General features: G+C 36.1%; 1 pseudogene; it reads right to left on the bottom strand.

Moving 5' to 3' along the window:
* Positions 1–18,565: 18,565 nt before the first annotated feature.
* LOC141680449 (small nucleolar RNA R71) lies at positions 18,566–18,679 on the bottom strand (annotated as a pseudogene).
* Positions 18,680–20,252: the final 1,573 nt, after the last annotated feature.

The raw sequence follows: 20,252 nt of genomic DNA on the forward strand, positions 1-20,252 counted from the left end.
TTCGTTTATTTTATTTAATGAATATTATTATTTGAATATTTATTTGAGGACTTATGACTCCGATTATTTACTAATCATATTCTTTATTTTATTAAAGAATAATGTGTCGATAATCAAACTCACTTTTGATTATTCAAATAAAGATAGTACTTTCGTATAAGTATATCTTTGGTTATTTAATATTCATTTCAAGTATAAGTTTTAAAACTTCTACTTCAGTTATTTTTATAAAATTATTATTTATGGGAATATTATTTAAATAATATATTCAGATATTTTCTAATATATTGGGACTGATTTATTTTATTAAATCAGCATGACACCAAGCATTCTTAAAAATGTTTTCGAGTCTTCAAAATGATTTTAAAGGTTAGGGCGGATCCCAAAACTCATTTTTATATTTAAGATCCTCCTTTCGAAGGGGATTTAAATACTCGGTCAAAACCTGAGGGATCCGGCTATGTGGTGTATTTTATATTCGCAACAAGGTTGCTATGCTGATAAAAGAGTTTTTGATTATCTACCCAACACTCGGGAAGTAAAATTCTTGGAACAAGTTAATCCATTAACAGGCATCGCCTGGGAAATATCGGTGAGTTTTCCTTTCCAACTAGATACGACTTCATGGTGGAGCCGTATCAACAAGTTTCTACTTGAGGAAAGTGAGGACGGGCTTTACATTTCAGAGTCATGGATTTCATCTGAACTAGGAGTGGCGTAAGTGGTCGAGTGGCGCCGGCCCAGCCTTATTATATTGGCCCAAATGGCCCGGAAGTTCCGTTAAGACGGTCCATTCCTTAGGAGTCCAGTGTTCGGTTGATAAGTAAATCCGACAGGTTCTCCTCTACATGTAGAAAATGGTGGGGTTGCACTACTGCGACTGATCATCGTGAGTGGTCTTCCTAGCGCGGCAAACTCCCGTAATGAGTTCGTCATCCAATTGGATATTTCTGCAACACTACCTAGAGCACTTCGATAGAAAGGCTACGGTTGGGCGATTGTTGAGTGTTGGCAGGGTCAAGTTTTCAAAATGATGTTTACATCAAATGAAGTATCTCGTAACTTCATTTTATTTTGATGATATTTAAATATTGATTCTATACAAGTTTTGTCGTGTAGCTTCATCTATGGGATGAACTAATTATAACTTGAACGGTGGTAGTTCAAGTAGTATTCGGAAAAGATATAAGTATATTGGAGTATCTTGTAACTTCATCTTTTAAATTTATATCTAGTTAATGATTTTCTTATGAATGACAAAGGTTACAGAAAAACGTTGAGACAAGGTTAGATATATGAGATCACCTTACAACGATATTTTTATACAGTTATAAACTGGAACTCTGTGGATGTTATACATGTCAGAGGATTTCAAATATTGTGAAAAGTATATATATATATGTGTATATACTGAATATTTTATGACTTGGTCGCGTTAAGATATCAGCTTGGTTCATTTCTTTTGACCAAGACTTTCATGAGTACTATGAGAATGCTCATATATTGTTAATCATTATACATATTATTTTGGTGGGCTTGTTGCTCACCCTTGCTTTCTTCTTTCATCACACAACAACAGATAGAAAAGATGAACAAGACCAAGCTTCCAATTCGCAAGCGGTTAGAAAACGTTCCGCAGTTTTCTGGAAGCATTGATGTCGCCATAGCTGAGGTAGGAGCTACCAATTGGCTAGGTTTTCAACTATTGATGAACCAGACTTATGTATAATATGAGTTGTAATAATGGCAAGGTATATGTAAATTATTCAGAAACCCTTTTAAGGTGTAACGGTTTATAATTGTGGAATAAAATGACTTGTGTTATTTCTGAGACTATAACTTGTGGTGTGTGTGTGTGTATATTGTGGGGTCACAGTACTCAGTAGTTGGTTGACTGTTAAGATTAAATATTGATAAGGGAAATGGAACTCGTGATAACCCGAATCCCCGACCCCGGATTTGGGGGTGTTACAGAAATGGTATCAGAGCCAAGCGTTATAAACCTCAGAGATGATGTGACGTTAAGGTAATAAGTTCACAAAGATAATAAGAACTCTTGCCAAGTTCATAGTCGGGCTACGTAGTATTGACAGTTAAAACCCTTACGGGAACCCTTATAAATATTATGATAGTAACATAGTTCGTTCTCGTATAGGGCAGCGGAGCACCGAACCCGGAAGTTCAGGAGCATCAGCATGAGGATGTTTTATTACATATTGGAGATCAAATTGTGAATCCGATAGAGTACCCTAACGAGGGACCGGATGAGATTCATATTGAGAATGTTGCGGTTGAGGATGTTATCCCAGAAGGGATTGTTGCTGAGGAGGATCTCGTGGAGGATCCTGAAGGGAATGAAGAGAGGACCGTTGAGGAATTGATGACCGTAGTCAGGGCGACTACCAGAGCAAGAATGGCCGCGAGGGTGGCACTAGAGGATGAAGAGTTACCAAGGGCACAGAGGATAATGAGGGCAGAAGAAGTGGGACCTTCCACGGCACCGATTATACCAGTATCGGACCCTCTTCCAGAGGTTCCTGTAGACATCCATGAGGTTCCACCAATTCCTGTTCCCTCCTCTGTACAGAGCCCAGCACCTACGGAGGAAATGCCACCTTTATTTCATGCACCATTGTCACCTGATACCATGCTTGGTTATCCATTTGGATCTCCTGGGTCTGCACCACCTGCACCCCATGGACTGCTAGATGCTACCACTTAGGCTTCTCTTATCGCCAATTATCATATGACTTTGGGTGGCCTGTCTGAGGTCCGTAATGTTAGAAGTGATCTGTTGGACCGACTTACTGCACCAAGAATTGAGGGCGGGGTACTTCCGGCAGGATTAGCTCATAGCATGGACAGGATTGAGGCTACCACCCGAATTACAGCTAGGGGCCATCTTGAGGGTCAGGTTGATCCAGCTCTATTTGCGACTATCTTAGACCTCATCACCTCTGTAATGGAATAGGTTAGGGATGTCGTGCGTGCCTGCATTTCTTGATCCATGGTAGTGTGCAGAGCCAGAGCGATCAGACAAGGATTTCATGGAGCACCGCTTTTGGAGGATTAGCCTAAGTTATGAATGATTAGTTTTTAATAACTAGATGATTATATGTGGTAGTACTTTTGGGATAGAAGTGATCAGGCCAAATGATGTAATTCTCTTTCATGTGTTCAGTTGTTGTACCTCGAACAAATGGTTATGTATATATTGGTTCCTTTCAGTTCAGATCAGTTTGTTTGTGATAAGTTCATATTGTTAATTGCACTATTAACACTTAAGAGAGTGTCATGAAGTTTATAGAACTTGAGAATTCATAATTTGCAATCATGCAAGGACTGAACGAGGGAAAGACTTAAGCAAAGTAAGTAAGACAAATATCTAGAGATTCTCTAAAATTTTCCAAGCATTATGCCCCCATGAGGAATAAGATTAGGGGAAAACCTTGAATGTGATAATCAGGGAGGTCGTAATTAAGATATAAGGAACCCAGAATATAATGAAGTGGAAAATAAGGATTTTAAATTAAAAGATGACCCCAATTATGGGGAGTAGGAAGAAATATTTAGACTGAGAAAACAGAAGTCGAGCAAGATAGGAAGAACCAGGATGGTACTCCTATTGGGCAATCCATGAACCTGCCTAAAACAAAACTTATACGTTTACCCTAACCACCACCTTGAGGAAACAATGTGGTGTGAAATTCTTTCAGGACCTTTAAGTCGCTAAGCTCTCAGAGTTCCAAGGAAATAGCTGACCCAATCGAGGAGGGAGCCTGGCTAAAGGAAATACAGGAATCATTTGAGATTCTAAATGATTGACGAATCATAAAAGACTATTTTTGTCACTTACCCTCCTAAGAGAGAGACCACCCACTGGTGAAAGACCAAGAAAGGCACAGAGCAAGAGGTTATGATAAACTGATTAAAGTTCAGTCAATTGTTTTCGAGAAACTAAATCCCAAGGTTATGGAGATAGTGTAAAAGCTTTAAGAGCCAAAACAAAGGCGGACGAATATGATGAATTATGAATCTAAGATTGTAAAAGTTGTAAAGATTCGTTTGGAGGACAAGAATCACAGAACGACGTGATGTTTGAAGTAAATAATTAGTGGGTTCATGAAATGATTGTAATAGAAAAGAAAATAAAAAGAAACTGAAGTGGAAAGGAAAATAAAGACAATATGGTTTGAGGAATGATAAGGGAGTTGGGTATGAGGAAACCCTAAAGACTCTTAGCAATAGAAATAGAAAAGTATGTATTCGTCAGGATGAGGGTGATTCACCATGAGTTAAAATTGATGGTTGAAGGCATAAGAGATACATATATTTTATCCCCTTTAAGTTGGGAGAATTCGAGGAAACCTTGAGATAGTTCGAAGGATAAATAATGAGACGCGGATAGACTAAGGAGACAAGAAAGTAGGAAATTAGGAAAATTGGATGAAGGAAGTGACCTTCAAGAATGTGAAGTGTAAGACCGGTGGCATGATACCCAGAAAGGGAGACGCCAGGTATAAAAGACATCCCAATATTGAGATGACTATTGAGATAAACATCAAAAGAAAATGAGGATTTATTAAGAAGATGTTCACGTTGAACACGACCAATATCTTCCAGAACATCCTTGTTATCGTTACCAAATCAAGCAAGAAAAGCGGATAACCATTGTTATCTTTTGAAGGCCATATGTGTTGACCTCAGTTTGAATAAGGATGCTATTGTGAAATTGGTATAGACTATCCGGGTGGGAATGATTGAATAAGATAATCTATCAAGGATATATGACTTGATTTATCCATGGAAGGATGCAAGTACCTTTTTAAAGGTGGAATTAAGGATATAACTTCGATAACTTGAGATGAATCCTAGGGGAATGCATAAAGGTTGGCATTCCACCCTTAATAGGGACAACATAAGTTTTGACAGTATGAATTGGAAAGGATCAAGTTAGCAACAACCTTTAAAGATCAGTAGAGAAAATTTTTAGAAGTACATAGACAATGGTTCTAGTATTAGTAAATGGTATTTTGATATGCCCTGTATCTAGGGAATACAGGAGGAACGATTCAAGGATAACCTTAGAGGTTTTACAAGGAGAAAGGTAATATTCAAAATTCTCAAGAATAGAAATTTTGATAAAGGAAATATGAAGTAATAATAATAATGCCAAGTGGGGCGCATGTTAAACCATGAGAAAGTATAGATTGAACCCAACGAAGGTCAAGAATGGTGAAAACAAGAAGGACCCAAGATAAGAGACGTCCTAAGTATGATCGAGAGTCAGTCGTGACAATGATTAACCTCTAAAGACTGAGGCAATAACTTATGGAAAAAAATGGTGGTATTTTTTTACTCATCAGATTTTAAGGAAAACATCTTCACACAAGCAGTGACTGGAAATGAGGTAGAAAATTTAGTTGGAGATCGTTTAAACGACATTGATTGTAAGGAAATTTTACTATCAGGAAAGGCCAAAGAGGTGGCCGACACTTTAAGTGTAAGAGAGCAATTATAGGCGCTCGTGCCAGAGGAATACAGTGATAATGGTTGAAGCCGTAAAGGTTGTATTATGGTTTGGAAGATTGACATTTATTCTGATGACTGTGCAATACCCAACCGTAATAGTAGTTTGGTAAAGGTTTAATTCGTATAATCGCCATGAGCGGGCTATCTATCGTAGAAGGTCCTATCTTGAGAAAAAGCTAGGACCATGTTTCAAAAAGGACTAAACAAACCTTTGAATTAAGTCTTCTATTGAAGGCATATGATTAAGAATGGTATTAACCTGCTATCGTTGTTTTGATTGAAATTCTTCTGTAATTTTATCTGCTTCATGTCATATGTACGTCAAGTTCAGGAGTGTTCTTCATGAATCATGAACGGTGATCATGTTACCTCCTTAGAAGAATTTGATACGACATGTATGGACTCCGTATGGTTAGCTATTAAGATTTCATAGAAAATGAATAACTACAGTAGGTCAGCGAAGGACCATAGTAATGCAGTAATGATTTTGCGAGTAATGAGCCTATTACAACCGTGAGAGTTGTATTGGAATGGATGTTGAGATTGAGTACCACTAATCGGGTCATGGTGGTGTATAAGTTATCATTGATAGACTAATTAAGTAGATTATCTACCTATTGAAAACTTATTCCTTCTTATCAATAGAGAGTCGTATTACTATACGAGGAAGGTTGCGGTGCAAGCATAGAATTCTAGTAACGATGATGTATAAAATGAGATTCCAGATTCGATTTTCGATGTCGAGGGAGTTTCAAAGGTGATTGAGTATAAGCTCGAGGAAGAGTATGGGTCTATAGAATGATGGAAGGAATAGCAAAAATATTTAAGCATGCGAAATGCGATGCGATAATACTTGATGTTGATATATATACACATATGTTTTGTTCTCCTATGACAAACCTCTTTAGTTCAGAGGTAGGTTCCAAGCCATATATTTTGTGGCAGTATTTTTTTTTTCATATATACAATTCTCTTCAATTCGTTCTTTTCTCTTCTTTTCATTTCATATAAGCTGAGAAGAACAACCCTTCCAGAAGGGGAGATATTGCCAAATGACTATCTATCTATGTGATAGAAGCCTAGTCGGATACCCCATGTTGTTTAATTGCTCGTCAAGTACTAAAGGCTGGCCACCTTCTGTACTAACTATGTAATAGAACAAGTGTTCATGATCATAGTGATCTCTCAACAAATTCTTTTACTTCTATATGATGGATCAAGCTTTCGAAGATGGAGGCAGCTAGAGAAGAAGTGGTACCAAGTAAGGTGGTATTCCGATTCTAACGCGTCCGTGATACTAAGGTTAACGCGATTATTAAGAGGTTATAAAACTCTAGCGATTAAAGGTATATCTAGAATAATATCCTGTACGGGAGATAGTAACGATTACGAACTGGAAAAGAATGGGTATTGAGAAGCCAAAGCTATAGTGCTAGAAGCTATGATGAAATTCTGTGCAATAGACTTGAAAGAATTTGGAATGATCACTTGACTCGGATTAAGTTTTCTCATGATAATCGATCGTATGTCAGTATCGAGGTATCGCCTTATGAGATCCTTAAGGGAAGACAATGTCGATCTCCCTTATGTTAGGATGAAGATTGCAGAGCGCAAGATGCTCGGACCAACAGTGGTCCAAAGGACCAAGGATATAATAGATTTAATCAGAGGACGGCTAGTAGTAGCCCAAGATGGACATAAAAAGTATGTTGATTTGACACGAAAGGACAAAGAATAGGAAATAGGGGACTAGTAATGTTAAAGGTATCCCTTGGAAAGGATTGATGAGGTTCAAAAAGAAAGGAAAGATAAGCCTACGAATTGTTGGACCCTTTGAGGTATTAAGACGTATTGGGAAGTTAGCATATGAGCTAGCCCTACCCCCGAACATGTAGCAAGTTCATACGTGTTCCACGTATCAATGTTAAGGAAGTGTAATTCGGATGCCAGACAAATAGGGGCATATGAGCGCATAGACATGCAACCAGACGTAACCTATATGGAGCAACCATGAAGGGTTATAGATTGAAAAAGGAATAAGTGCTTAGGAGAAGGGTTATCAAACTATTCAGAGTTTGATGGAAGAACCACAGTGTGGGAAAAATTACTTGAGAGTTAGAAAGTGCAATGCTAAGAAAGTATCCCTATTCATTTTCTATCTGATTCCGGGACGGAATCCTTTTAAGGAGGGGAGACTGTAATAACCCCAATTTTTGGAATTTTTGAAACCCTTATGAATAGTGCTTTTGCTGATTATGCTGAATAAGAAAACTTTTCATACCACACTATGTAGGGTTCTTTTATTGATCTTCTGAGATATTATTAGTACTCTATGTGGTATATAAGTGTATGTAAAGATCGTCAGAATCTAAATTCGAACACTTTGATTTTTCCCGAAAATCCACCAGATACCGAAAGAATTGAGCATAAGGGAACATGATAAAAAGGATTTAAATTCAAGAATTATAAGAGAGGATCATAAAAGGAATATAATGTATTGAGAAAGGTTAAGGAAACCCAAGTAATAAGATCCCGGGTATGATCCCTCAAACGATAAACGAAAACGAAAGTTAAGCGAACCGTATAACAGATCAGCGGTCATTAGCCAAGTAATTAGAAGCTAATCAAAGAGGTTAGTGAGGATGATGTCATCAAACCAACAAGAAGAGGACAAGTGTGGGAGGATGACATAACATGATGACCTAAGCATGACCAAAGAGAAGGGTGTTGTTGGTTGATTGTGAACAACACAAAATTCACCATGGTTAAAAGTAATAAATCAAAACAAAAGCAAGCAAACAAGCAAAACAAATCACAAAATCACAAAAACACAAAGTTGACTTCATTCTTCAAGAAAGCTCTCGACCTTTCTCTTTTATTCAAGAAGAAAAATCCAAAATCCAAGATCCAAGCCTTGTTAATTAGTATGGTAATTATCTAATACTCCATATGCATAGATATAGCTATCCTATAAGTTTGAGCTTCAAATTCCTTCACAATCTCTTCCTAAAATTCATGGAAGAAGAGGGTGAATAGTGTTTTTCAAGAACTTAAAATTTTGTTCTTGAGTTTTTGTTTAGATTAAGCTTGGGTATGGACTTTCAAGGGTGATTCCAAGCTAATTAGTTACTCCCACTCACAAGGAAGGTATAATCTCTTAACCTAGCTTTGTTATTGAATGTTAAGAGCTTAACATGAGTATTATAGTTCATAAGAGGCTTGATTGTTGTGTATGTAGAGATTAGTTGGTTTTGTGATATTTTTGGAGTTGTAAATCTTGGTTATTAGTTAAAGAACTTAAGAATAGTTTTAGTTCATGTTTTAGATTAATATAAATTGGAAAAACTTGAGGTGTTGGGGCTGTTGTAGTATGGTATGAAAGGATTTTGGTTGTATGGTTGAATTGTGGTTGGTTTGTGGATGATTTGGAGTAGAATAAAAATTGGTAATCGCGTAAACATAGCCGTCGTAATGTCCGATTTACTATAGACTGTTTTTGTTCTTAACATCAGGACCCGAGAACTCACTGCTAGGTTTTGACCATTTCCATGATTAGATAGCTCATGTTACGAGCTTCGTTTTGATATGTAGTTCGTTTGAATCCGATATACGGTTTAGGAGAAACGACCGTTTTAATTAACGGCGTTTCGCGAACGAACCATTACCCCTCGCCTTACTTTAAAACATAGGTTAAAGACCTTAAAGGACTAATTGGAGTATGAATCATTTATGTTAAGTGTATTAGGCAGTTGGTAAGGCACTCGCGAAAGAATCGCCTTAAAATCCTAAATGGTTAATTTATTAAAAATGGTGGAGCCGAGGGTACTCGAGCGACTTAAGTGAATCATTAAGCGCAAAAGCGAACGTTAGGGTCTAATTGGTTAAAGTATAGATTCATAAGCGACTTTGGTTTAATTCCAACTTATATGTTGTTTATAGGTTACCAGACTCGTCCCAAGCCATTTATCACCCCCAGTCGCTCAGGCAAGTTTTCTACCCGTTATACTGTTGTTGTGATGTATACATATGTATATGCATTATCTTGTGATAGATGCATGATGGTTAATTAACAAATCTTGCGATATATTGGAGCATGTGATATGGTATATATGCATGTCTATTTCGTAATCTTGATATATATATGTTGATTCAAATGCTTATTAGTTGCATAATACCTATGCTAGAGATAAACAGTAATTGCGTATACCCTTAGTATAGGGGACCCAAAGGTGAACATTTTCTAAAACCGGGAGTCGATGTTCCCGAGTATATTATATATATATTTATATATATATAGATATAGTTTTCAAAAATATGAATCGAATAAGGTTTATTCGATAACTTTATTTTATTAATGAATATTATTTTGAATATTCATTCGAGGGCTTATGAAAATAATATTCATTCGAGGACATATGACTCCGTTTATTTTATTTAATGAATATTAATATTTGAATATTCATTCGAGGACTTATGACTCCGATTATTTACTAATCATATTCTTTATTTTATTAAAGAATAATGTGTCGATAATCAAACTCACTTTTGATTATTCAAATAAAGATAGTACTTTCGTATAAGTATATCTTTGGTTATTTAATATTCATTTCAAGTATAAGTTTTAAAACTTCTACTTCAATTATTTTTATAAAATTATTCTTTATGGGAATATTATTTAAATAATATATTCAGATATTTTCTAATATATTGAGACTGATTTATTTTATTAAATCAGCATCACACCAAGCATTCTTAAAAATGTTTTCGAGTCTTCAAAATGATTTTAAAGGTTAGGGCGGATCCCAAAACTCATTTTTATATTTAAGATCCTCCTTTCGAAGGGGATTTAAATACTCGGTCAAAACCTGAGGGATCCGGCTCTGTGGTGTATTTTATATTCGCAACAAGGTTGCTATGCTGATAAAAGAGTTTTTAATTATCTATCCAACACTCGGGAAGTAAAATTCTTGGAACAAGTTAATCCATTAACAGGCATCGCCTGGGAAATATCGGTGAGTTTTCCTTTCCAACTAGATACGACTTCCTGGTGGAGCCGTATCAACAAGTTTCTACTTGAGGAAAGTGGGGACGAGCTTTACGTTTTAGAGTCATGGATTTCATCTGAACTAGGAGTGGCGTAAGTGGTCGAGTGGCGCCGGCCCAGCCTTATTATATTGGCCCAAATGGCCCGGAAGTTCCGCTAAGACGGTCCATTCCTTAGGAGTCCAGTGTTTGGTTGACAAGTAAATCCGGCAGGTTCTTCTCTACATGTAGAAAATGGTGGGGTTGCACTACTGCGACTGATCATCGTGAGTGGTCTTCCTGGCACGGCAAACTCCCGTAATGAGTTCATCATCCAATTGGATATTTCTGCAACACTACCCATATCATTTCGATAGAAAGACTACGGTTGGGCGATTGTTGAGTGTTGGCAGGGTCGAGTTTTCAAAATGATGTTTGCATCAAATGAAGTATCTCATAACTTCATTTTATTTTGATGATATTTAAAGATTGATTCTATACAAGTTTTATCGTGTAGCTTCATCTATTGGATGAACTAATTATAACTTGAACGGTGGTAGTTCAAGTAGTATTCAGAAAAGATATAAGTATATTGGAGTATCTTGTAACTTCATCTTTTAAACTTATATCTAGTTAATGATTTTCTTTTGAATGACAGAGGTTTCATAAAAACGTTGAGACAAGGTTAGATATATGAGATCACCTTGCAACGATATTTTTATACAGTTATAAACTGGAACTCTGTGGATGTTATACATGTTAGAGGATTTCAAATATTGTGAAAAGTATATATATATAGATATATGTATATATATATATATATATATACTGAATATTTTACGACTTGGTCGCGTTAAGATATCAGCTTGGTTCATTTCTTTTGACCAAGACTTTCATGGGTACTATAAGAATGCTCATATATTGTTAATCATTATACATATTATTTGGTGGGCTTGTTGCTCACCCTTGCTTTCTTCTTTCATCACACAACAATAGATAGAAAAGATGAACAAGACCAAGCTTCCAATTCGCAAGCGGTTAGAAAATGTTGCGCAGTTTTCTGAAAGCATTGATGCCGTCGTAGCTGAGGTAGGAGCTACCAATAGGCTAGGTTTTCAACTATTGATGAACCAGACTTATGTATAATATGAATTGTAATAATGGCAAGGATTATGTAAATTATTCAGAAACCCTTTTAAGGTGTAATGGTTTATAATTGTGGAATAAAATGACTTGTGTTTTTTTTGGTATTCAACTCTGAGACTATAACTTATGGTGTGTGTGTGTGTGTATATTGTGGGGTCACAGTACTCAGTAGTTGGTTGACTGTTAAGATTAAGTATTGATAAGGGAAATGGAACTCGTGACAACTCGAATCCCCGACCCCGGATTTGGGAGTGTTACAGTATAGCCAACACTGGTGGAACAACGAGATGTGGATCCGAAGACGGCACTCCAACTGAAGGCTCTGAGTGATCAGCTGATACGGGAATAAAAGAGTTGGCCATCACTGCTATCTGAAATTATATCGCAATGTAAGAATCTCGAACTATAACGCGAATTACACTAATACCTGTTATACCGAAGCACTCAACCTCTCGATGTTCAATCTTTCTATTCCTTACTTCTAATCCTAACCCTCTACTCATTCCCGTCAACCTATGCTTGTGTCAGTGACTTATAACCTGTAGCTCTGATACCAAACATGTGGCGCCCTCCAAACCCGGGTCAGAAGTTTGGGGTCCACACACACACCTTATTTATAACCTGCTTATGACAATAATAAAGATAATAATAATATGCAGTGACCCTACTTACCAACCACCACGGACCGCAATAGGTTAAAGTATGCACACAAGCCAAACACACTATTATATTACAAACGTTCAAATCCCACTATTCCAAACTCAAAACTGAGTATTAAACATTATTACAAACTTTTACAGACTTAAATTATCCCAAAAGAAGCCTCTTAGCTCAGCTCAATCAACCCGAACCCCTAGCTCTCGCGTTGGACTGGGGATCCTCGGTACCAACCGGTTCCTTCTTAACTGGAAAAGAACAGAAACAATATCGCACAAATGAGCTAACTAGCTCAGCAAGTCACAATGATAAAACTGAGAATAATGATCATCAGGTGAACATGGTTATGATATCAAGTGAACAATGGATTATGATTTAGAATTGGATAATTATATTTTTATGTTAAAAACCAAGGTTAAGCTGCTGATCAGTCACGCACTAACCCCGATCAAAGCACACAGCACTGCTCTAACTACTGGATCCAAGGCACACATTGGCCTAACTTGACCATTATATGGTTTGACCACGAATCTGGTCCACAATTTTATAAAAACAATCCAATTCTAACATAATAACATAATAAGCAATAATAAACAATAACCAGAATCATTAACAACATTTGATGTTCCATAATGAAATGGTTTTAATCTGCATAAGGATCAAAAAAGCATTTTCAAAGTTTGGATGCCAGGTAATGAAAGAATTGGCTAACAATGAATCAATGTTTCATTGTTTCAAGGATTTGGTCTTTCCAAAGCGTAAAATACAAAGGTTTGAATGTGTAAGCAATCTGGTTCAGTGTTTAATATTTAGTTTGTATATATTTGTGGAGTAGTATCGTATATTTGAGGTTCATGTTTGGGTATACAACAATCCATGGTCTAGAAAGAATCAGGTTACGGCTCAAGATCAATAACTGGAATCAAGGTTTAGGGTACAGTTCTTCAAAGCACTTACAATATAAAACAGGAATATCAGTCACGACAATATCTCGAGAAAGTTCAGAACACTTGCCTGGTATTAGCTTACTACACTGCACTCGTTTCCAATCTCAACTGTCTTACTCCTCAACTACCTGTTTCCCTTTCCTACGCCTTGCCTCTTCTGCCCACATATCATAAGCATCTATCAATATTTAACTCATAGGATTCTATTCAACACATACTTCTATCTACCCTTCGTTTCACCCAAATCCGATTAACGGATTGAAAGTTACGCAATATACCAGTAAACATCGAATATATAGACCGACAATCAACCAATAAGTCACATATAACACATAACACGTCACATAATCAATGATATATCATTTATAAATAAGTCTCGGGTCATAAACAAGCTTTCAGGTATTTAAAATGATTTTTAAAACATTTCTCGGAATTAAAACGGGTCGGTGGATTAATTTCGGAATAACAAACAAGGTTCGGTTGGCCAATTCTGGCTCCAAAATAATTTTATAATAATTATCGAGCCTTGGAAATAATTTAGAATAATATTTTAAAGCTCGAAAATATTTTTCGGAATATTTAAATCAATTTTAAATAATTAAATCTAATTAAATAATTAATTAAAATCAATTAATAATTAATTAAATCAATTAATCAATTAATTTTCGAATTAATTGACCAATTAATCAATTAAAAATTAACTGAAATTAATTAACTAATTAATTCAGATTTATTTTTGAATTAAAAATAATTTTCGGAATTAAAATAATAATTTTTTAAATTTTCAGAAATTAAAATCGAATTTTTATAATAAAAATAAATAGGAAATATGATTTTTGAATATTTTTAAAACAGGAATCCCAAATTTGAAAAGTCTGGAAACTTTAGGGACCTAACTGTTTCTTCCCCAAAAGTCCAGGGACCTGTTTGCAATTTTGCAAACTCCCGTCGTCGACTCGCCGGAGTGTAGCCGGAGAACACGATTCCAGCCACCTCAGGCCACCAAACTGTCCAGAATTAATCTACAGGTTACCAGCAACTTATACATGCAATCAAAATTCATTAATCATCCCTGTCCTGGCCGGAAAATTGCCAAGAACATCGCCGGTTTCTGGCGAACTTCGGAAAACTTCAAAACATAACTCCCTTCGATTCACTAATCCTCTGTTAATGAGCTATATACCAATCGATTACAAATTTCATAAGGAACACAATCCACTATAAATCAACAGCTAATAATCCCTAAATCAAAAACCCCCAAATTTCAATTGAAAATATTCATACGGGTTATAAACCCTAATTTTAAAATTCGAAAATAAAACTCAAATTTGAACATGTTATTGAACTCCAAATCAGACGTATAATATATCAAAATTATCAGGAAAACAAGCTCTACAACATGCAATCATCAAATCATACAAACAATCATCCGAACAAAAATTCATATTTTTAAGAAAATTAATTCGAAAATAAACAAAAATATAGAAAATAAACCTTGATTTCTGCAGTAAAACGAAGCTCAGAATCTGGTAGAACACTTCAAATCCTTCGTTTTGGTTACTCAAGCTTTGAAAACAGAGATCGGTAACGCCTTCGTTTTGCTGTTTGATTCTTAGAACAGTTTATGAAATTAGGGTTTTTCTCTGAAAATTATAAAATTAACTATCTGCAAATGATTTTGATACGAAATAAAATACGGGAAAAAGCTATTTATAATTGCGGAAAATTAGTATCCCGTTGGATCATTCCGGATATAAAACGGTACGTTTATTTATAAAAACTGATCCAAACAGTATCGGTTTTCGGGATAATTATCCAAACCAGTACAATTTGTACTGCGGTCTTGGTCTCAACGCCTGGTTACACGTACTACGAGGTGATAATTGGGATAGTTTAATAAAAAGCTCCCGTTTATCGAAAATACGGGTTTTATTGATTTACCGAAACGAATATTGTATCGAAAATGTTGCGCCGAGACCCGTGCTGAACAAACCGTACGCCGGATCGAAAAAGTCGAAACATGGAATATGCTCGGAATATTACAATTAAGTTAGGAAGAGTTTTGGGTTCCAAAAACGTAAAAATGGATGACGTCCGTTGGTTCCCGTTTTTATAAAATAGATTTTAAATACTCGAAAAAAGATTTTATAAATTTCATATGATCCTTATAAATCCATAAATTAACATAAAAATAATTAGGAAGATATGACAATTATTTATATTTTATTTTGGATATATAAAAATTAAAATACTCAATTAATATTATTTTTAAATATCCAAACACAGATATCACTTAACAATTAATTCACAGAATAGATACTGAACACAGATAATAATTATTTAATAGCAAAAATAATTACACGATATATCCCGGATGTTACAGGACCCACTCTAAGCTTAAGTCTATCCGGGAACACTCAAGAAAGTTTTCTACCCGTTATACTGTTGTTGTGATGTAAATATATGTATATGCATTATCTTGTGATAAGTGCATGATTGTTATTAGCAAATTTTGTGATATATTTGAGCATGCTGATATGGTATATATGCATGTCTGTTTCGTAATCTTGATATCTAATTGTTGATTCAATTGCTTATAAGTTGCATAATACATATGCTAGAGATAAGCAGTAGTTGCATTTACCCTTAGTATAGGGGACCCAAAGGTGAACATTTTTCTAAACCGGGAGTCAATGTTCCCGAGTATAATATATATATATATATATATATATATATATATATATATGAATAGTTTTCAAAACCATTAATCGAATAAGGTTTATTTGATAACTTTATTTTAATTAATGAATATTAGTTTGAATATTCATTCGAGGACTTATGACTCCGCTTATTTTATTAAATAATATTCTTTATTTTATTAAAGAATAATGTTTCGATAATCAAACTTATTTTTGATTATTTAAATAAAGATCGTATATCTTTGGTTATTTATTATTCATTTCAAGTATAAGTTTTAAAACTTCTACTTCAATTATTTTTATAAGGATTATCCTTTTGGGAAGGTTATTTAAATGATAATATTCAGATATTTTCTAATATATCGGGACTGATTTATTTTATTAAATTAGTATTACTCCAAACATTCTTAAAAATGTTTTCGAGTCTTCAAAATGATTTTAAAAGTTAGAGCGGATCCCAAAACTCATTTTTATATTTAAGATCTTCCTTTCGAAGGGGATTTAAATACGCGTTCAAAACTTGAGGGATCCGGCTCAGTGGTGTATTTTACATTCGCAACGAGGTTGCTGTTTTGAGAAACATCTTGATTACGTGCCCATCGTTCGGGAAGTAAGTTCATCTATTTGAGTCGGCAAAACCAACATGGGCTCCGTGGGCATCCATGAAAGTGTAAGTGGCTCAGTGGAAGTCCATCAAATGCGTAAGTGGCTGAGTTGCAGTCCAGCATAAGGTCCTATTGCGGCCAGGGTGATGACCAGTGGGGAATTCGTCCATCTACTAGTAGAAAAGGTTACTTATTGGTATCTTTGCCTGATCAGCAAGATATCAGGTTTATGCCAAGGTTTTCTCCTTTCAAAATTCATTGGATATTGGAACTCTGTTTATAATTTTCATAACAGAGGTTTTTAAGGAGTGTATAAAATATATATATATATAGGTATATATATAAGGAATTAATGAAGTATCTCGTAACTTCATTATTTATAATGATATTTCAAAGATTGAATCTATCCAAGTCTTTTCTTGTAGTCTCATCTATGTGATGAACTTTTAAAACTGATTATACCATGAACGGTGGTAGTTCAAGTAGTATTCGGTAAAGATATAAGTATATTGGAGTATCTTGTAACTTCATCTTTTAAACTTATATCTAGTAAATGATTATCTTATGCATGTCAAAGATTCTCAGAAAAACGTTGAGACAAGGTTAGATATATGAGATCACCTTGCAATGATATTTTTATACAGTTATAAACTGGAACTCTGTGTATATTATACATGTTAGAGGATTTCAAAGATTTTGAAATGTATATATGTATATATATACTGAATATTTTGCGACTTGGTCACGTTAAGATATCAGCTTGGTTCATTTCTTCTTGACCAAGACTTTCATGAGTACTATGAGAATTCTCATATATTGTTAATTATTATACATATTATTTCGGTGGGCTTGTTGCTCACCCTTGCTTTCTTCTTTCATCACACAATAACAGATAGAAAAGATGAACAGGACCAAGCTCCAATTCGCCAGCGGTTAGGAAACGTTCCGCAGTTTTCTGGAGGCGTTGATGCCGCAGTAGCTGAGGTAGGAATTACCAATAAACTAGGCTTTCAACTATTGATGAACCAGACTTATGTATATTATGAATTGTAATAATGGCAAAGAAAATGTAAATTTATTCAGAAACCCTTTTAAGGTGTAATGGCATATAATTTTGGAATAAAATGACTCGTGTTAATTTTGGATATTCATCTCTGAGACTATAACTTGTGGTGTGTGTGTTTATTATGGGGTCACAGTAAGGAGTAGTTGATTGTTAATTAAGATTGGGTGTTATTAAGGGAAATGGAACTCGTGACAACCCGGATCCCCGACCCCGGATTTGGGGGTGTTACATAACAAGTTTTTGGCACCGCTATCGGGGACTCGGTGTTAATTTGTTTAGTTTATGAACTTGCCATCAGTGGTCATTATGATTCATTGATTAAGACTTGTTACTTACTGCTTCCGGTTGTGTTTCAGGTACTTTAGCGAGCGTTTATGCAAATACATTCTCGTACTCACAAGAGAAATCTGGATAAAGCTGAGGAGACAGATACAGCTCTTGACTTTCCGGAGAAGATACTTTTTGAAGATTTGGATAAAGAGAGTGAAAAGAAAGAACCTGAAACAATGGGTGATCGTGTAGTTCAAGCTGATCCAGCTCTTATGGACTTTTCTCGGCCTAAAATTGATGACATTCAGTCAAGCATCATTCATCCGGCTATTCAGGCCAATACTTTTAAAATCAAATCGGGCACTATTAAGATGGTGCAGAATTCTATTTCTTTCGGAGGTGTTGCGACTGAAGATCCCAACATGCATATCAGGAATTTTGTCGAGATCTGTAGTACTTTCAAATATAATGGTATTACTGATGAGGCTATCAAGCGGAGGCTTTTCCCATTCTCTCTGAGGGACAAAGCTAAGGACTGGTTACATTCTTTACCAGCTGGGTCCATCACTACTTGGGAAGATCTTGCGCAAAAATTTCTGGTAAAGTTCTATCCAATGGCCAAAACTGCAGCTATGAGAAGTGCTCTTACTCAGTTTGCCAACAACAAGGAGAATCTATGTGCGAAGCTTGGGAGCGCTACAAGGAGATGTTGAGAAAGTGTCCACATCATGGTATACCTGACTGGATTGTGATCACTGGTTTCTACAATGGTTTGGAGGCCCAATCTCGGCCCATGCTCGATGCAACTTCTGGAGGCACTTTGTGGGCCAAAATCTATATTGGGGCCTATAATCTTATTGAAACTATGGCTGCAAATGAGTATCAAAACCCAACTCAAAGGATGATGCTGGGAAGGTAGCAGGTATTCTGGAAGTTGATGCAGCTATAGCTATTACAGCGCAGCTTCAGGCGCTGTCTATGAAGGTCGATTCTTTAGCCAACTATGGAGTAAATCAAATAGCTAGTGTCTGTGAGCTTTGTGCAGGCTCTCATGCTATAGATCAGTGTTCTTTTATTAATAAATCTGTTCAGTATGTGAACAATTTTCAGAGACCACAGCAGCCTGTGTTCACTATTTATCATCCTAATAACAGAAATCATCTCAATTTCAGCTGGAGCAATAATCAGAATGTTGTTCAGCAGCCATATCAGCAAGCTGTAAGTAAACAGTTTAATCCACCTGGATTCCAGCAACCTCGGCAATTTCCTCAAAGGCAATCATATCCTCAACAAGGAGGTGCTGCTCTACCTTCTAGTGCTGATTTTGAGGAGTTAAAGCTGTTATGCAAAAGTCAGGCTGTTTCTATCAAGACCTTGGAAAATCTAATTGGACAAATAGCCAATGCCTTGCTCAATCGTCAACCCGACACACTTCCCAGTGATACCGAAGTGTCAGGCAGGAAGGAAGCCAAAGAGCAAGTCAAAGCTGTCACCTTAAGGTCTAGAAAAGTTGTTGATGCCGAAAGAGCAAAAGATGGATAAGTTGAAGTTATAGATGAAGAAGGTATGCAAAAGGAGAAAGAGGGGGGATCAAGAAAGACTATTGTTGAACACACTCTTCCCGAGGGTAATACAGGGGAGAAGCAGCTCTATCCTCCATCGCCTTTTCCTAAGCGATTGCAAAAACAAAAGTTAGACAAGCAATTTGGTAAGTTTCTGGAGGTGTTCAAGAAACTTCACATTAACATACCTGTCGCTGAGGCTTTGGAGCAAATGCCTATTTATGCGAAATTCATGAAAGGTATTCTTTCAAGGAAGGTGAAACTGGATGATCTTGATACCGTTGCTCTAATGGAAGAGTGCAGTGTCGTGTTGCAACAAAAGCTACCTCCAAAGCTTAAGGATCCAGGTAGCTTCACCATTCCTTGCACCATTGGCAAGTCGTCATTTGACAAGCGCCTTTGCGATTTGGGAGCAAGCATCAATCTAATGCCGTTGTCTATCTTCAAAAAGCTGAATTTGCCTAATTCGAAGCCCACCTACATGTCTCTACAATTAGTTGATCATTCGATTACATACCCACGAGGCATCGTGGAGGACGTGCTAGTAAAAGTGGACAAGCTCATCTTTCCTGCAGATTTTGTCATTCTGGATATCGAGGAAGATAAGAAGATTCCCATAATCTTGGGAAGACCTTTCTTGGCTACAGGCCGTACCTTGATAGATGTGTAAAAAGGTGAACTCACTATGAGGGTGCAAGATCAAGATGTTAAATTCAATGTGTTCAATGTGATGAAATTCCCTACGG

The sequence above is a fragment of the Apium graveolens genome, chromosome 1 (genome assembly GCF_009905375.1).
Source record: "Apium graveolens cultivar Ventura chromosome 1, ASM990537v1, whole genome shotgun sequence".
NCBI classification, from domain to species: domain Eukaryota; kingdom Viridiplantae; phylum Streptophyta; class Magnoliopsida; order Apiales; family Apiaceae; genus Apium; species Apium graveolens.